We start from the raw sequence: 18,424 nt of genomic DNA, 5'->3' as shown, positions 1-18,424 counted from the left end.
GTACAAGAGGCAGTGACCAGGGATATCCTGGATTTCCAGACTCTTAATATCTGTCAGCTGTGCTTTATTGATGGCTTATGTCAAATGCCATTCTGACAGAGCTCATTAGGATGAAGGGGATCATCTAGGTAGAGGCAGGAGAAGGCAGAGCTGGCGAGCTGCCTGATCACTGTGTGCACGAAGCTCACCGCACTACCTAGAGGGTGATGTCTCTGACAGAAGTTAGCTGACAGGGCTGCATGTGTGTGTGTGTGTTAGTGAGTGAGAGATGCACAGAGGTGGGTGAGGGGGAGCACTGGGGTGCAAAAAGAAAGTATATGTGTATGTGTTGATGTCATTGCCTGAGTTACCGGGTGTCACTGAGCAGGTCCCTGTTTGTTTGATGCCAGGCCTCCAAACATAACTGACAGGCTGAGAGTCATCTCGCTTTCGCCACTCACAAATACTCAAATATTTATCCATGCACAGCCCTCTCAGTGCACTGCTTGGCATCAGCAGTCTTGTGCTACAAGGACAAGGCCCTGTGGAGACTTCGGAGACCTTGAGAAGATGAGTCAAATGATTTCCTCACTGGTTCCCGCTCTTGTCCGCTCCACAGTAAATATAACAGCCTCCAATAGTCTTTAAAAAAGAGACTAAGATTACTTTTTATTTGCAGGTGAGTCGTCGCTCTTACTATGCTTCTCATATCAGAAAAAGCACATTTTACACATCCCCATTCAGTGATTACTCTTTAATAGGCAGCAGCCTGTGTCTAATACTACCCTAAACAGCTGAATCCATATTTGCTATGGCCAGCAGCATTGCTGATGAGCTCAGACTGTTATGTGACATCTTAATATAATGATTAAAAATGCATGTTAGGAGGCCAAGCAGAGGGGTGCTCTGGGTGCTCCTGCCAGGGAAGATTAAATCATATACTTAACAGGCATGCTGGGGATTCGGGTCAATGTAAATGAGCGAACTGTAAAACATAAAATTCAGCAGTGGGTTTTCTAACAACCAAAGTGATAAGATCAGAGAAAAGAAGAGGACGATGATCAATAAAAAGTCTGGCTGTTAGCCTGCGCACGGTGAGCTCTAGTGACAGTGATATAGCAGTGCTAATTCATATCACTGGTGTCCGTTCAAGAAAAAAATTCCACATTTTAAGTCGGATAAAGATTGGATTCATTAGAGGAGGGCTACAAATGCTCTTTTTTAAACTCAATGCATTTGTTACCTAACTGTCAAAGAATGTGCCATGAGTTTATTTGGGGTCTCGTCAGCATCCAGTTTCATTAACATCCTGCCAAATGGTTTGGCACGCTGCAGCACATCAGCTCTGACAGGAGCAGAGAGGCTGAGCCAGTAAAACTCGAGACAGCGTTAATGCCATCTTATCTCTGAAGTTGTTTGTAGCCTGACCAAAAGCAATGCTGCGCCTGCTAATCCCATCAGCCGAAACACATGTCAATACAGGACCCGAGCTGAGCTGAGCTGCGCGGATCGATAACCTTTGCTCTTTCATTGCCAGCACATGTGATCATACACAGGTGGACACACAAACAGACCCTCAATTAAACAGAGGATTGCAGGCATTCATTTAAAACTTGAACACTGAGTGCAACCTGTTAAATTCCAGAAATATGAATTTACAGTGAAAACTGTCATAGTTATTTAGTCAAAGAGGGAAAGTTATGTTAAATCACACATTTTGTGTTGTTATTTAAAAAGTATAATTAAAGTATAATTGATTGAATGTTTATGTAATTATTTTTTACAGTAATATTTATTGTATTATTAATACTGACATTTAATGCTGGCCTTATTACATGCCCACATTTAACAGCCAGTAAATAACAAAATAAAACCCACACTGATAAGACATAATTGAGCAAATAGTTGCGATGGTTACTTAATGTTACAATTTTTGATCTGTTCAGTTTATAATAAAACATTCCAAACGAGCATTTCACTGAGTCATCGAGTTCATTCAGCAGGCTAATTTAAAAAAAATATAATCACCAAATTTACTAAAGTATTTGATCACATGGCAAAAATTACTTTTCATTGCTTTCACTCAGTTATTTTGCTAATGTAAGCTACAACAGAGGCTATTTTACCATCAAATGTGAAGCCTATATCTCGTTCCTGGCAATTAGTCAGCCTCCAACATATAAAGCGATGCTATTGTATACAGTATCTTTGCTTTTTTTTTTGCTTTTTATTTTTTTGCTTTTTTTTTGATACCTTGGTGGGTTCCTGAGAGTTTTTAGCATCACCATTTACAATGTTCCAAATGCTTTTAGAAACACTGACTGTCACGGCCTTGTGCTGAATAATACAGCTTTAGAGAGAGCAAGGGAATTTTCCTCAGGGCACAGGTGTGCTCTGATAGTCTCATAAGCCCCCGGCAGCACAAAGAAAGATAGCCGCTTTCTTGGTGAAAAGGAATATGGAGGCACAAGGTGGAGAAACAGATCAACAATGGCTTCTTCGTTTGGGTGTATTTGGTTTTGACCTTCAGACAGAGCTTCAAATAAATGCAACACCGAGGGGGAAATCAAAAATCCCGATGACCCTGAATTTCTACACCCTACGCGGGCCTGGAATGAATATGTGATGTTGAAAGATGTAATACATTTTCAAAAAAGCAGAGAGACGACGTGTGCGGGTAAGGCCTCTCCAGAACTGGCAGCACCAGCAGCCGCAGTCACTTCTTTTCATGTATTCATACACTTGAACACAGAAGTGCTGCAAACATAAACCTATAAATGACGATTTAAAAAAGCATAAGCATCGTACCTAAATGTACACGTCCTAATTGTCTTAACTAATCTTTTGGATAAGCTTAAATTGCTCACAACAGTATAGATATAGACATGTATTCTACATTTCAGTCTTTTCCACCGTGCTCATAACTTCTGTCTGCAGATCTGGCTGGATGGGACTGAGATGCTTGACGAGCAGTGATGGAGTTGACAAAGTAAGTAGTCAGACTGCTAAGTCAGGCATTCAGGAGAAAGGCAAGACACTTATGGATTGAGAGGTGAAGCTGAGGGAAGTGTTTGCTCAGGAAAATTCAATGAATCTGTCAAACAGAAAAAAAAGCAATCCAAAAAACAGTAATATGGGTTTTACAAGAAAATATAGATCTGTATAAGGGAGAAGGTGATAGCTTCATGCATATATACACAGCAAGTATGTCAAGAGTGTGCTTGGGAGAAATATCAGCATTTCAAATGGCAAATCTCCCAAGCAGGGATGCCTACAGGGAGGTGGGGGCTCAGAGAAATCCTGCCTGTCCTTGTGTGTCACTTACCAGCCACAGGAAAAGACTTTTTTTTTTTTTTTTTTTTTTTTGCTGATAGCGCAAAGTGTCTCCATGAGGCTAATGCTTTATGTCAGATTCTATACTAACTGGCACATTAGAAAGAGAGGATCCACCTTTACTTTCCCCCATAAAAGCATTTTCCTTTTGCTACAACACTCAACCACAGTAAGGGTTTTTTTTTTAAGTATCGACACAGTTGAGAAGCTGATGACTAGGTTCTTAGTAGGTAGTAGAAGGGTATTGTAAAATCCTCTGCCATTCGCCCTGTTTTGTGTATTTTCTCTCCGTTTTATTATCTACACTTCAGCAATGAGGAGAGCTAGACAAGTGAATTGATGGGAGGGTGGAGCGGGGTAGAGGGTTTGGGAGACGGCGTGGGGGGTGGAGGGGGAGACGAGGTAAGGAAGAAAAACAAAACAAAAACAGACAAGGAGTGCCAGGCTCTGGAAACTGGCATGCTGCAGTTGTATGTCAGTCACCTAGCAACAAGTCCTCCCCATCACTTACCCCCCGCTTCCCCATCTCCCGCTGCGCTCTCTAATTCAACAAATCTGCTGAGAATGTATGGTTGCTGCTCTAACAAAACGTATTCTGTGCTGGCGGCTAAGGATGTGGGCCTCCACTGAACACGCCACTCAGCTGCCCATTGACCACCGGGGCCTTTCTCTGCACACACTAAGGAGTGAGGGACAAAGACCCTGAAAGCAGGGGCAGCTCCACAGAGAAAACATTTGCTTGTAATTGTGTTTGACTGCATAATGAAAATGATGTTCTTTTTTAATTTGGGCTTGTTAAGGCCACAACTATTTTCCTCTGGTCACCTGATTATTATAAAGAACCAAACCCTCACTTGCCCTATGGGGCGCAGAGGGGGGAAATATTGAAAACGGTCCAAAGACCTCCCCACTCTTTACTTTAACCCCTCTTGTGTTTCGAGTGTTCACTGGTAAAAACATAAATATGTAGACTCTGTTCATTACAGGATGGGAGCGTATGCTAGAATGAGTTCCCCCCTTTTCTTTTTTTCCCTTCCTTCTAGAGAAAGGATAATAACAGCGAGGCACACATAGGTGCGCGCACATACACAAATGGGAGCGCAGCCATGCTTGCCCTGAGTTGTGAAGCATTGAGAAGGTTAGCATTCCTGGTCCTACTTCAGTAAAACAGACCATTAGTGGGAGCATCGGGCTAGCACCCAAAAGAGTGCTTCAATGGGCACATTCACATCCAGTGATTATTTGCACTTTTTAGCCCCCAATTTCCTGTTTTATTTATGTGTGCGTTTCCACATTCATTTGGCTTTCCTCTTTTTCTGCTCACTGCTCTCCTGTGGCAAAGGTGAGGAGCATTCAGGTGAATGTTCAGGCTCGGATAGAGAACATTTACAACAGCTTTTGGTTTAATTATTGTTTATGAAGGCTGCACTACACTATATTTTTGTGTTTTGTTAAAAAAAAAAAAAAAAAAAATTCTTTGAACACTATTATGTCCTTTTTTTCACCTGGCCGTGTTACATATGATTTATGTCAGAGAATCTTACGCATCTTTGAATCCCTGAAGGTTTCCATTCAGCCTCCCTATGGACATTTATTCAGTGATTTAATTGATTCAAGCCAGGGTCCTGTATTCACAGTCATCCCCAGGAAACTCCTCGGTAAAGCATGAGTCTTCTAAGAGGTCACAGGTAAGAAAAATAAAGGGCTGACCTCTGCTCACTGATATTCAAGCATATATACTGGTTTTCTGTCCTGTAGGCCTGACTGCCACGTTGGCTCGTGTGACCGTGACGGTGGCCTTCCTAACAAACTGCAACACCCTCTGAGGTCGCACCTTTCTGCAAGTGCAACCTCAGAGTCATCTCTGTTATTGAATCTCACAGCATTTATAGAATTAGGTGGATTATGAGAACATCCTCCGGCACGCTTTCATAATCCCTCCAGGCACAGCTAACAATTCAGGTGGCTTTCACTGCTCTCCTGATTATTTTCACGTATACGATCAAAGATTTGAACTAGAAAATTCATTATTAAAACTAATGCAGCCTAATGCACCAACACTGCTATTAATTGTGTCTTCAGTCGGTGCACTAATATCAGTGAGGCTATACTAATTACTAAAAGCATCTTTCAGTAAAACACAATAATTGTCCCCTCAGTTTCAACAACAACTGAACATTACAAGCTTTAAAGTACTGCGGCACTTTTATCTTACACTGTAACATACATAAATACACATTACACATAAAAAGGAGAAATGCTAAATGCCTGACAAATCAAAGTGCTTTATTATGTCCTGTAAATTTACTATTACCATAAAGCAGTCCACCTCAATGAGCGCTGAATTACACTGAATTGCTTTTTGGAGCTAGCAGTATTAAAAGGATTACCATACTGGCATAGAATACAGCACATTTAATCTGTACAATATGCAGATTTGTCGCTTGGCAGAACATCAATATTCAACACATTTAATCATTTTAATTTTGGTCATTTTTCAAGTAATAATGCTAAATATTACTCTGGGTCTCGATTCTAAAATGTGAGCATTTCCTTTTATATCAGTGTAGTTAAACAATTTAAAGTTTTAGCCAGGTAAAACAAGCAATCCGAACAAATCACCCCATTCCTTAAAATTAATGTCAGGAGCTTTTTGTGTTTCCTTTTTTTAAGAATGACATTTTAGGGATTATCCATGCAAATAACTGCCAGATTAAATGATCCTGAAAATAAGCGTTAAGCTAGACAACACCTAAGCCTAATTCTGATCAAATGACTGAGTTTATTTTGCACTAAATGATGAGATAAATTTCCTCCTCAAGGTGGAAGCCCTTTGAGATTCAAAGCAAATCTCCTCTGTCCTCCTAACTTGTTGTTGGGACCGAGCAGGTGTAAAGACTGAATAGTCTGAGGGGTCAGATGGGACTGACTTACGTCGAAGGATCCTGTCAGCCTGGAGTGGCTAGAGGGTCTGCGGTAACACCCCTCCCACTGAAGATTAACAAGTTTCAGCGCCACATTGACGAGGCTCTGCTTCATTTATTGTTTTTTTCCCCCCTAAGTGTCAACAAGTGAGCATGTCTGTCTGTGTGTATTTTCAGGACTTTCACCATAAGGACCCCACCTTTGACACCAATTAAAGAGATTATGTCTTAAGATGAGAGGAAAGCTATAGTTGTGTGTTACGGCAAGTGATTGCTTTTGACAAGGTCACAGGGTACCGTGCAACAGTGCGTGACCCCAACAGGGCGGAGATGGGAGCAAAGAAAAAGAAAATAATTACTTTTTTAGACACTGAGACGTATTAATGTAACAGTGACAAATACTTGGCCTGGAAAGTATGAACAGCAGTATGCTATAGGGGCAATAAAAAACCAGTAATGAACTCTTTCTGAGGGCTTATAGCAGCAGCTCTCTTCTCAAATAGCCTTTACACGTCAGCATAAGAAGACTAGAATTGCAAAAATGATTAGTTTTATTTCAGAAAGAATGGCAGTAACTTTATATATCTTTATCATAATTTGCTTTAGCTTCAAATAATGCTCCAGAGTGCAGAATATCACACCCTGCACACTGAAGAAAATTGATCAAATTGTGCTGGCACGGGTTTTGAAGCAGCAGGTAGACTAATGCATTTGCTGTAGCAGCTGAAAATGTGTCATGTACTCCTCACGTAGATATGAAAACTCATCTGGTATCTTATTCATACCAGGCGTGCAAAAATGACCATCATGTAACAGAAACTGTAAATAGCATTGTCGCACTGGCTTTTCCATTTGCCAAAGAAATCAGTGAAGTACAAATGAAGCTAAACTTGACTTGCTATGAATAAAAGAGGCAGCTCTGATTCTCCAAAGACAATAGGTAGGGCTGGTGAGCATGACATGATGGACCGACTTTAATAGATTATTTAACCTCTGTTATGCGCTGTGATCTCCCTCCTTAATGATTTGCGTTTGTGTTTTTTTAACCTTTCTTATTGCAGTCACTAACGCTTTTTTGTATTTAAAAAATGTGCTTAATGTTTTGTTTTGCTTAATTTCTAGCTATAGTTTTGTTATTATGATTATGCAATTTGTCCCAGAGGTTTTACGACAGCCTTAAAGTGTGGAAAATGAACATCATCATTAATAAACTATCTTAAATAATCGATAAGACGCGGATGTTCATTGTATTTGCGTGGGCTGTTAATTTTTATGACTTCCACGGAATCATTTTTGTTATTTAAGAAAGTAGTATTCTTATTATTGATTAGAAATAAAAAGCTTTCGGGATATTTTATAATGAAAAACATTTTTTAGCTAGGTTATTTATTTATTTAGTACTTTTTAAATGGATGAAAATAAATTATAAAACTGAAGGACATTATTATAAAATGATGGTAACACTTTAGAAAAATATATGATATAGTTCCAAGTCTGTAATGGCGTTTTTACTTTACAGCTGTCTAGTTTTTCAAAGGGTGACAACGACGATAAGATGTTATAAAAATGTAGCCCAACCATCTAATTTCTTCTTTAAACATGCAACAGAGGAAATCAACTATATAAGCTTGACAAGCAAAAGAAAAAAATCATTGTTGTGTAATTAACTTTTAAAGAGTCTTAAAGTCAGAGCACCTTGAGGAGCTGTGTGCTGCAAAGCCTGTGTGCTAGCTAAGATCATTTCAGAGAGTTTTTAATAGTTTCCGATGTCCTACCTTGATGTGGAGGGCAGGTTCATCCTGACTCAAGTTTTGTGCCAACAGGAGGAAACTCATCGGCCTCCTCCTCCCCGTCTGTACTCCCCCCACCTCCTCCTCCTTCTTGTTGTTGTGTGTTTTCATGTTAATTGGCAGCAGTTGAACTGTGAGCCGTAAATCAAGAAGTGCACAGTGTATTAATGAGTCGGACCACCCAGGAAATCTATTTTCTCCGCACTTTCTTAGCGGACAATAAGAGGATACTCGAGTCTGCCATGCTCCGAAAACCATGAATGAACATTCACAAGAGCAGTGCTCCTCTGCTGCCACGTTTCAGCTAATGGCTGCTATAAGTATTTCCTAAAAAAAAAATAAAAAAATAAAAAAAAGTGAAGTATTGCAAACAATAACAAATCATTTGTGGAGGGGGATTATATGTATTTTTATACTTGAGCTTGGAATCAATTAAAAGCCCTCATTTCTGAGAAAAAGTCCTTTATAACGCTGTTAAAGGTTTGAGCATTTTGCAGATTATTTCACCCATAATAACTTTTTTTTCTAATAAAGAGCAGGAGTTATTAATGCCAAAATTTTGCAGAAAAGTCAACTTATGGCAGGCTTTATGCAAAAAAGAAGGAAAGACATTTCCCATTACAAGTCCTTTTTAAAAATCCACCTAAAAAAGAAAAAAATTCTTACTATAAATAAATGTTTTTTTTTTCTCCATAAGAGTGGATCCTCAGAACTGAAAGTAGTACTATAATTGTCTTCCATTATTAAACCCCACAAAGCTAGACCATTGGCTACTAAAATACCAAGGTTAATCTTGATTAAATGTCTTTCCAGGGCACAAAAAGCATGTTTTACATAAAACATCCTTCAAGGGGATTAAAGTATGATGTTGGAAAAAATATATATAAAATATTGCTGATGGCAAGGCCAAGCATCCCATCTCTCAAATGAAAGGTATCAAAGAGATTAAAGAAAAACCATTACAAATCAACATACCACTAATATGCCTGCATCTGCCCTATTACCCCCTCCCTTTCCTCCCCCTCCTCCTCCTCCCCGATTCAAGTCACAGCAGCAAGAAAAAGCTGCAACTTTAATCTTTACTCAAAGTACATTTTTAAGATTTCACATGAATGGTTATTAGTGCATATGCAGTACTTTACCATTTTCCGTTTTGGTGACAGGCATTCATTGTAAAACACAAGTTTCAGAGTCTTTTAGAAGCAGCTTACAGGCTAAGTGCTGTTTGACAAAAGGGCTCTTTCTGTAGGTCTCTTACATAAAAACAGCCTGTGAAGGTGAATATTAACTATAGGTTGATTCTACCCTTACAGTTTACTTGAAGCTCTTCTGATCTTTTAACGTTAACCGTTATCAGAGCAAACAAGTCCAGTTAATTCAGCTGGTATAAATGCTTCCACACAACCAGCTGCATCAAGGCTTCCCTCTCTTCTTTCCTCTACTGAGCAAGGAAATCCTCCTGCAGGCTGAATGCCCCTTACTGGCGACTTTTGTTCTCTCACACTTACCCCACACACTCCAAATGTAACATCCTTCTTGCTGAGAGAGAGAAAAAAACTATTTCCTCTCACACCTGTTGATGAATTGTGTTTGTGTACAAGGCTCAGACCGAGCTGTAACACGTGTCTATACAAACTGCACATGCCCAAAATAGTAGTTTCCTCACATGGGTAGTGGTGAATAGGGAAACCCTTTTCACAAAAACAGCAAAGAGGCTTGAGGCCAAATTACAGTAATCGTCATTGACAAACAGAAAATAATTCCCAGTTTGGGCAGGAAAGTCATAAGATGCCTTAATAACCTTAGCAGAGGGGAAAAAAGAAGCTGTTTGTGCTTTGTGGGTGAATGGTGCTGAATCCTTGCCCAAACCTCATGAACCCATGCAGTCTCATTATGCTAAGAATATAGAAGAACAACATAGGAAGTCAGCTTTTTTCAAGTGCGTATTGCAAGCTGCAGTTTTCACAATTTCAGAAAAAATATATGATATAAACCTGGAGGAATGGCTTTTACACACACTCCGCACACCCCACACCGCAGCTGTGTGTGTTCAAGTAAACTACTTAGATACCATGGAGCACGAGTAATATCAACTTTTCTTCTGGGCAAAAGTCAAGGAAATCTGAGAAAGCTTCTTGTCTAATTAAAAGGGAAAAAACTGTTTTTCTTGCTTGTTTTTTAAAACCAGTATTAAGCTTTATCTTGGTATAATGATGATATAGCAGCTACAAATGACACGCTGAAGAAAAAGAAACAAAAGTAAAGGCAATGTTTTGTTTTTTTCTAGGAAGTTAATGAAATTTATAGACTCCTTCTCTTTATGATGCTGTTGCCAATTCCAACTAAAAGAGTACTGAAAAGAACACACGGTATGAAGCTACAACTATGTTGTGACCTTACTATTCAGGAAAAAAAATCATACTGACATGCATGCAGTCATCAGTTATAGAAAACTATATAGGCTGAAACCAGTATGGGTTATTCAGCAATTTCATATTCAGCATTTGGATAAGCTTTTGTTCTCTCACCATGAAGCTAATTAATCTTAACAAATAGAGAGAATTTCTCCATCATTTGCTTTCAAAGGCAGGAGTTGGAGCTCTCGCTAAAGAAACTTTATGTGATTTTTGGTATGAAAGAAAGTGCACCGTTTTTGTTACCAAAAAAAAAAAATCTGATGATGATGTGGATTCAACTGGGCTTTTTAAAATTTTGAAGCCTAAAAAGCCATAGAAAATGTGGGAGAGTGATATCAATTCATCCAATAGCTAAATAAGAAATAAAATAAAACTATTCAGATCATTGATAAGTTAGGCAGCAAAAGTCTTAAATGCTTACTTTGAAAACATGCACGTTTGTCGCCGGGCTGCTCAGCTCCTGACCTCCTCTTCCATTCTTGTGTCTGCTTATTTAGTGAAAAAAAATTTGCTTTGTGTTACGTATTCATGTTTCTTCAGAAAAAGAAGAGCGGCAGGGTGAGAGATAATGCCCAAGGAACCGGGGGCCACTCGTGTGTCACATAACATAACTCCGTGCTGGCGTAGGACATACTGCTACAGACGCTTACAATGGTTTTCACACAACAGAACACAACAAACAATGGAGAGCGACAGTTCAAGGTTTTAATCATGGACACAGATTCACACAGAACATTATGTGACTGTGATTTGTTCCTATCAGACCTTCTTTAACCAGAAGATACAACATAGTTCAATACAGTACAGCTTTAAGTTTTGGATTTAAGTGCTGATCCATAGGCTGTGTTGGTTAAATGATCTGTGGTCAAACAAGCAGGAACAGAAGAGCCCGGGTCCTTCGCTCGGGAAAGATTCCGCCTTTAAATCAGCAACTTAGCTCAGCACCACTGTTGGTTGAGGTGAAGTTTAATGATGGACCAAGAAAAAATGAGAAGCACAAACCCTAGCAAGTTTAGGTAGAGGAAATATGCTTTATTAAAACAAACCTCCACAAATCAAAATATGCAAAATAGTCTGCGATGGCGGACCTCGCTGAGCTGTTGCACCTGATTGCTTTAAAGGAAGCATGCCCCCAACAGGAGCACAGAGTATTGCAAAATATGTTGACTACTCCCAGTCAGCCGTGTTTAACATTTGGACCAAGCAGAAACTAAATTGAAAGGCTATAAAATATATATCTGGAAATTTCACACATATAAAAGATGTAAGCGCAAACAAACAGATTCTCCTCTACTCATTTATGCTACGGGGTCATGTTAGCTAAAGTTCCAAAGGAGATGGCAAGCTTTACCTCTACAGTAAATGCACAGATGAACAATTACATTTTGGACATTTTTCTCATTTCCCTGAGCAAAGAGCCTTAAAGCTTTCCATCAGGAAAGGCATAACGGCTCAATAACACAGCCAGCAAACAGTCCAGATCTCAACTTCAGTAAAAATTTAAGGTGGAAATTGAAAAATAGTGAATTTGCCCACCCACCATAAAACCCTGAATGGTTGCAACAAAGTTCAATTTCCGGGATTCAATTTTTTTTCACTCCAACATCAAATTAATCTACTTGCTCACCATTTCTCACCATTTTAGACAAAGCTGAAAGGCAAAACCAACATGCTGGATTTCCTTCTTGAGAGACTTGTATAATCATTTCCATTGTTTCAACTGACAGCTCTCTTGTTAGAGCCATGCTTCCTTTCATTACATCAAGCACAACAACTCACTGTGGTCTGCAAACACTCTCTTTTAACTGCAGACTATTTTGCAGATTTAGATTTGTCTATATTTGTTTTAGAGAAAAAAAATTAAAAGATGTTCCGACTGTTTTTCGTTTACTGGATTTGGGGAAAAATGTGTCATTAACTAAAATTACTATATTTATTCAGAGTAAATTTCATGCATCAAGAATGTTCAGTTATTGATCAAAAAGGAAAAGTTTTGTGATTTGTTTAGTCGTTACTAGTAAAAACAGTCAAGTGAGCATCTTCTAAGTGTGTTGATTGCATCATTTTTGCCAGGGGTTGTACAGCTCATGTGATTCCTCTCTATCAGCAACATGTATTTAGGGCTTTAAAACATACACTTAAAGCCCCTATAAATGCCTGTTAACATTCAACATGAAGGCAATTTCAAAATCACCTTTGCCGAATACACTGTTGGCATAGAAACAGTGACTTGTCAACACTGGTCCAGTGGAAAAGCTGCAAGAGTTGACCCTGCTGCTTTGTAGACTTACAGTGAATATTACTGCTGTGACTCCATTTACTGGCCTGGTTCCTTTAAAAATGGGATTTACTACTTCTAGTCCATGATGTAAAGGGGAAAAAAATCCTGACTAAGCTAATCAGAAACAAAACTTGTATGCAAAGGCAAAAGCACCAAAAATAAACCATTTAGTAGCAAACTAAGAGGAGTTTTACAGTTTAGTAGCTGCAAGTAGGGGCAATACGTCAAGAGCCAGATACAGTTGTGGTCAGAAGTTTACACAGACTCACCAGAGGAATGAATGTTACGGTAATTTTGTGCTTTAATGGTTTCCTTGAGCTGTTGTTTTTCCAGGTGGAATAATTGTACAGCATATATCTTTAGTGACTTTAAAAAACAAGAATTGGGTGTACAAGTTTGACCCCAGGTGTATCTCTCTAATACACCTGCGGTCAAAATTTCGCATATAGGTTCAAATATATAAGCACATTTGCAGTAATATTTGGTTAAATATTCCTTAGCAAGCTGCACCTTGATCAGATGGTTTTTGTAGCCATCAACAAGCTTCTGGCATAATCCAGGCAGGATATTTGACCACTCTTCTTGGCAGAAATAGCAGAGTTTATTTACATTCATTAGTTCATTTCTGGGATCACTGACCTGTTGGAACACCCAATTGTCTACCTGTTGAGTTGAAGTTGAAAAATTTGAAGGTAGTACTCCTTGCTTCATTATTCCATCAACTCTGTACAATGTACCAGCACCACTGGCATCAAAACAGCCCCAGAGCATGATGCTATCACTTATATGCAGCACCCTCTCAGTACAGATGATGTAAAACTTGGTTCACTGTAGACAGTGATGCTGGTGTTTCCGCATATTCAATTCATGACAGGCTTGAGCTTTGTTGGTTCCTTGGTTGTTCCTGAAGGTCCTAACCAATTTTTTCTCATCTGAGGGTGATTGATTGAATTTTCCTCCAAACCTTGGCTGGTTTGTGTCATTGACATATGAGAATAACTTGTACTTATATTAAACTATTTAATTGATGATCCTGGAAATGCCAGTTGTTTAGAAATAGCTCCAAGAGACCTTCCCAACATATGTAAATTCTCTATTTTAGATCTTCACTGAGTTGCTTGGACTTTCTCACTGCTCTGAATTATGATCAGTCCGATGAGTGCTGTCAAACAAATCATTTCATGTTGGCAAAGAGAAAGAACCAGCTCTAGTCAATTCTGAATACTAAAGAAAGGCATCATAGAATTTTCAGCACCAGTTATAAAAAGATGAGTGTATGTATATATTTGAGCCTCTATGTTTACAATTTGACTCTGTGTGAATTAGAGAAAATCCAAAATAATTTCAGACTTGTGCACGCAATTCTTATTTTGTTAAAGTCATTAAAGAAGTATGCTGTACAGTCATTTCACCCTGGAAAAAATAGTTCCAATAAATCAATCACCACCTCTGCACCTCTATAAACTGGCAGGACATATATTTATATATACACCTTCATAGCCTTATTCATATTACTCAGTTTTGTCTTAAAACTTGTTATGAGATGTTTTCTAGAAAAGAAGACAAAACTAAACCACTTCAGGTGTTTCCCTTAGTCTGGCTGGCCCTGATGATGCTGTCTTTTATAATTTCATTAAAACCTGTGAACTGAATTTCACAGGTTCATACAGCTCAACTGCCTTTATCTGAGCCTTAGGCCTCTGAAGTGTCCTTGCATACCTGCAATGTCTGTTTTGTAGAAAATGTTCCTGTAGTGTGATAACAAAGAACTCAATAATAGAGTTTGAATGACAACCTTTTTTCATGATTTGCGGACTACAAGAGTAAAACAGTCATCACACACCTCTAACACGTTACTAAATCGGTTTTGTGTGGATTTTTTTTTCCAGCTATGTTGTTAACATGTCTACGGACCAACTATTTTAAGTTCCATAATAACTTATGAATTTCCATCTTTGTCTTATACTGTATTTAAAATTATACTTACATAACAGTTTGAAAAGACTGGATGCTGAACACGCCGGGAGTGAAACGATGAATGACTACTTGTGTTTTGGAGATGTAAACCAAACTGAATAAATGATTTAGTGAGGGTGGATAATTACAGTGATCGACAAATGCGTGGCAACTAATGCTTGCTTGACATGCTCTGATTAGCCCTCGTTTTAGCTGAAACCACGGAAGAGGAGGATGACTGGGTCCTGGGGGAGGAGAAGAGCAGGATCAAGATGAGGTGAAGTTTATAGACACGGATGAAGTGAAGTGACGACATGCAAGAGGGATGACTCAATCACCCACTGGCTGCATGCTACCAGAGGTCAGACAGCATGCAGAGGAGATGGGGGAAAAATGTATGAAAAAGAGACTAAATCCTTGTGACATTATCTGTTTCTTTCTTCTTCTTCTTCTTTTTTTAAGCAATTAATCATTGGGGATCCACTGAGACAGCATGATGACAAGAACCGCATGCTCAGATTTCTAATTTACTGCAGCTCAATGACAGATAGGAGAGCATGCTGGATATGAGAAAATCTCCAGTCAGGTACAAAAAGAACAAATGTTTGATATGAATCATGCTGACATATTTTCACAGTAAAGAGCAGTTGGGTCTTACACACATGGAGTGTGGCTGGTATGGATTGACACAAGACAGTGATGGAAGGTTAGGACAAGCTATTATATTTGCTCCTGTCAGGTCTATAATTTTGCTCCCCATATCTGAAAGTTTCCATTCCATGTTGGTCCATTTGAAGATGCATGGTTTGCTTCTGTGAGACAAGCCCACTACCTGATACACTCATTTTGCATAAATCATCACATCTAAAGAGGAACAGACATCAGCAAAGAAACCAGGACATCCATGATTGCAACACCACTAAGGCGAAGATGGCTCATTAGGGCCTGTCCCAAGTCTCCACTCATTTCATTTCATTGTTCCCTCATGCTCACGGTCAAATGCCATCAATTGTTGCACTTCACTTGTCTGCCAATCAAACACATTTTTCCTAGCTGTTGGAGTCTTCCAGTCCTGCAGCCAACCAACCATGCCAAGGCAGGTGTCTATCTCATTGGACAGAAGCCCATGTGGGTTCTTGAAATGCAACATTTTCCTTCTAAAATCAGAAGAGGTCCCCAAGTTTCCTGTTTTTGATTGTTGGCATTGAAAATGCTGCCTGTGGAGGACATTTTTACAAATTCCCAATTTAAAACATTAGATTAAAAAAAGTAAATTGCATTACATCAGTGTAACTTTGATTAGATGCAGGTATGGTAATGCTGTAAAGTCAGCATGGCATGTAGTCTACAAGACTGTGGAGCTCTCCTTCTGCTCCTTCTCCTGCTTTTTTTAATCTAAATAAATAAAATGTGTTTTACTTACCAAAACACACTGTCTGCATCCTTCAAGTTTAGCAAAATTGTTAAACACAAGCGGCCTTCCTCTTCACTGCCTTTGTTGCCGTGCGGCTGCTGCCAACTGCATGTTGGAGGCTGGGCATGTGTATCCTTATGTAAGTGCACAAACTGATACAGAGCATGACGCCAAAGAGAAGAGTCACTTTCACCTATATATAAAGCAAATACGCATCCAAGTCATGGTCATTTTTTTGCTCAAAATCAGCAAAAATGTTGACAAATCAACCAACTAGGCATCATTTGCAAGGTATGAGATGTCTCAGTCATTTTGCTAATCCCTTGTAGCTGTGAAACAACTAGTCAGCCACTTGCCAGACGAGTTATTCTGAGACAGGGTTTTTTTTTCCCTCCCCTTCCACACAATGAAATATGAATAGAAGTGGTGGGGATAGTTGGCAGCTGTCAACAAATTCCACAGCTTCCCGCCACCATCGATCAATCAGTCCCATATCTGAACCACAACTGTGCTAACCCGTTGGCTAGAACTGACATTAATCCTAAACCTTCCAGTCAGCGCGAAGGAATAACAGGATATAAGGTGGTGGGAGCGAATGCTGATACAGGCACTAAAGAGGAAAGGTGCCAATGCTAATGAGTGTATCTGTGGCTCTTTAACGAGCCCGATTTGATGTCCTAATTTACAATGAGCTGTGTCTCAGGGGCGCAGGATAATGAGCAGGACCGGGATTCCCAAGGCAGAGGCTTGTGTAACCCATCTCATGCAGGGGACAGTCACTCCCACAGAGTGTGAGTGAGAGACAGACAGTAGCACAGAGAGCAGGAAGGACATATTCCATGTCTGTAGGAGAGAGGAGGGTGTGAGAGAGGTGGGTGGGGAGGTGGGTGCATGTCATCCCTGCCTGATATGATTGTTTGTACACACCAATCATTGAATCGCTGTGTCCAAGTGAGAAAAGCTTGTGTTCTCCGTGACAAACTGACCTCGGGCAACAAGAGCACTCACAGAAAGAGGAAATGGAGAAGGAAAGCATGGCGGGTGGGGGAGAAGCAGCAGGTTTGGAGAACAGATACCAAATATTGTAGACTGTGATAAAACAATACTCTATTTTCTCACTTTCCTTTCTGTGCTTAAATCACACAAAATTTTGCATTGAAAATTTTATACTGAGCGGCCCTGGAAAAAAAGAAGAAAAAATCTGATTCTAGTGCACTCTGAAGCAAATTAACAAATGTGGAGCTCAGTGACCTCAGTGCAGAGACCATGCACACACAGTATGCAGTGCACCCTACCACCCCCACCTCTTACTGCTGCGTCTGCATGGCTGCATTAGTCAAGCTCTGATGGGTTTTTCCGCCATGAGAAGCAGAGCATGACATGCGCTCAACAATGGCAGGCAGATGACGAGCCAGCTCCATTTGATGATGGCCTCTGCCGCAGCGGCCGCTTTTTTTGATGTGGAGGAATACAAGGGCAACGTGATTCATTATGGGTGCACAGGTGGCCCGAGATCTAATGAGTCACATTTTGTGCAGTTCAAACAGCTCTCCGAGAGGAATGCACATGCTTAAAAACAAGCGCGTATCAGAGCTCTCGTTGCCACTTTTGCTGCAGAGGTATCAGCTGCTTTTCCTCATGTCGGGAGGACAGATTTCATTCTACAAATTTAAAAGGAGCACCACAATAAGCTTCCGCAATCCTACCAATAACCTGCAGTGTCTATTGCTGATATTTGGATTATACATCTGCTCCTAGTTTCTAGTTAAACCTTTAAACCTCCCAGCATTAAATTCTGCTTAAAAACATTTTAAAAATACAATTGCTGAATAAACAGTTTTTAATCAATCAGATTTCAGAGAACTGTGCGTCACAGTTCTAAGTGTTTCTGCTGGCCTCTCTAATCAGTCTTGGTTATTAACACTGCCCCCCTCTGGCTAGTTGGCACTCTGATTAAGACATTGTTTTGCATTGTATGTACTTTCTAAACGATCTAATTTATCTATGGCACTGGAAAAGTCTAGAAATTAGAAATCATATTCTGTCTTTCTCATAACAATCATTTAGACAAAATATTAATAGTTCTTCCTTCTATGGATATTATTTGGGAAGCATGTTCTAGCTTGTTTGAGCGTGCTAGTCAATTCATCACAGGAGCCACAACAATCCAAATTGTGCCTGATCTATTAACTGCTTGCCACTGAGCACCATTTGAACGTTTGACCTTCTAGCACAGCTCCTGACATTATGTTGACATTTAAAGTAATCCCTCCCGCGGTTCTTAATCCCAGTTGTCGTGGACTGGCCTGGCCATTCTCTGAGATCAAGCC

The 18,424-nt window shown here is 39.7% G+C and overlaps 1 long non-coding RNA gene across 1 annotated transcript; it reads right to left on the bottom strand.

Annotated features, from left to right (window-relative positions):
- Nucleotides 1–11,134: 11,134 nt before the first annotated feature.
- LOC134646412 (uncharacterized) lies at nucleotides 11,135–17,189 on the bottom strand. The gene is made up of 2 exons (XR_010096667.1): nucleotides 16,104–17,189; nucleotides 11,135–15,897 (listed from the first exon to the last, which is right to left on the bottom strand). It is a non-coding gene; the product is annotated as an uncharacterized LOC134646412 (long non-coding RNA).
- Nucleotides 17,190–18,424: the final 1,235 nt, after the last annotated feature.

The sequence above is a fragment of the Pelmatolapia mariae genome, linkage group LG16_19 (genome assembly GCF_036321145.2).
Source record: "Pelmatolapia mariae isolate MD_Pm_ZW linkage group LG16_19, Pm_UMD_F_2, whole genome shotgun sequence".
Classification (NCBI taxonomy): Eukaryota; Metazoa; Chordata; class Actinopteri; order Cichliformes; family Cichlidae; genus Pelmatolapia; species Pelmatolapia mariae.
This window is presented reverse-complemented; position numbering and strand designations above follow the sequence as displayed.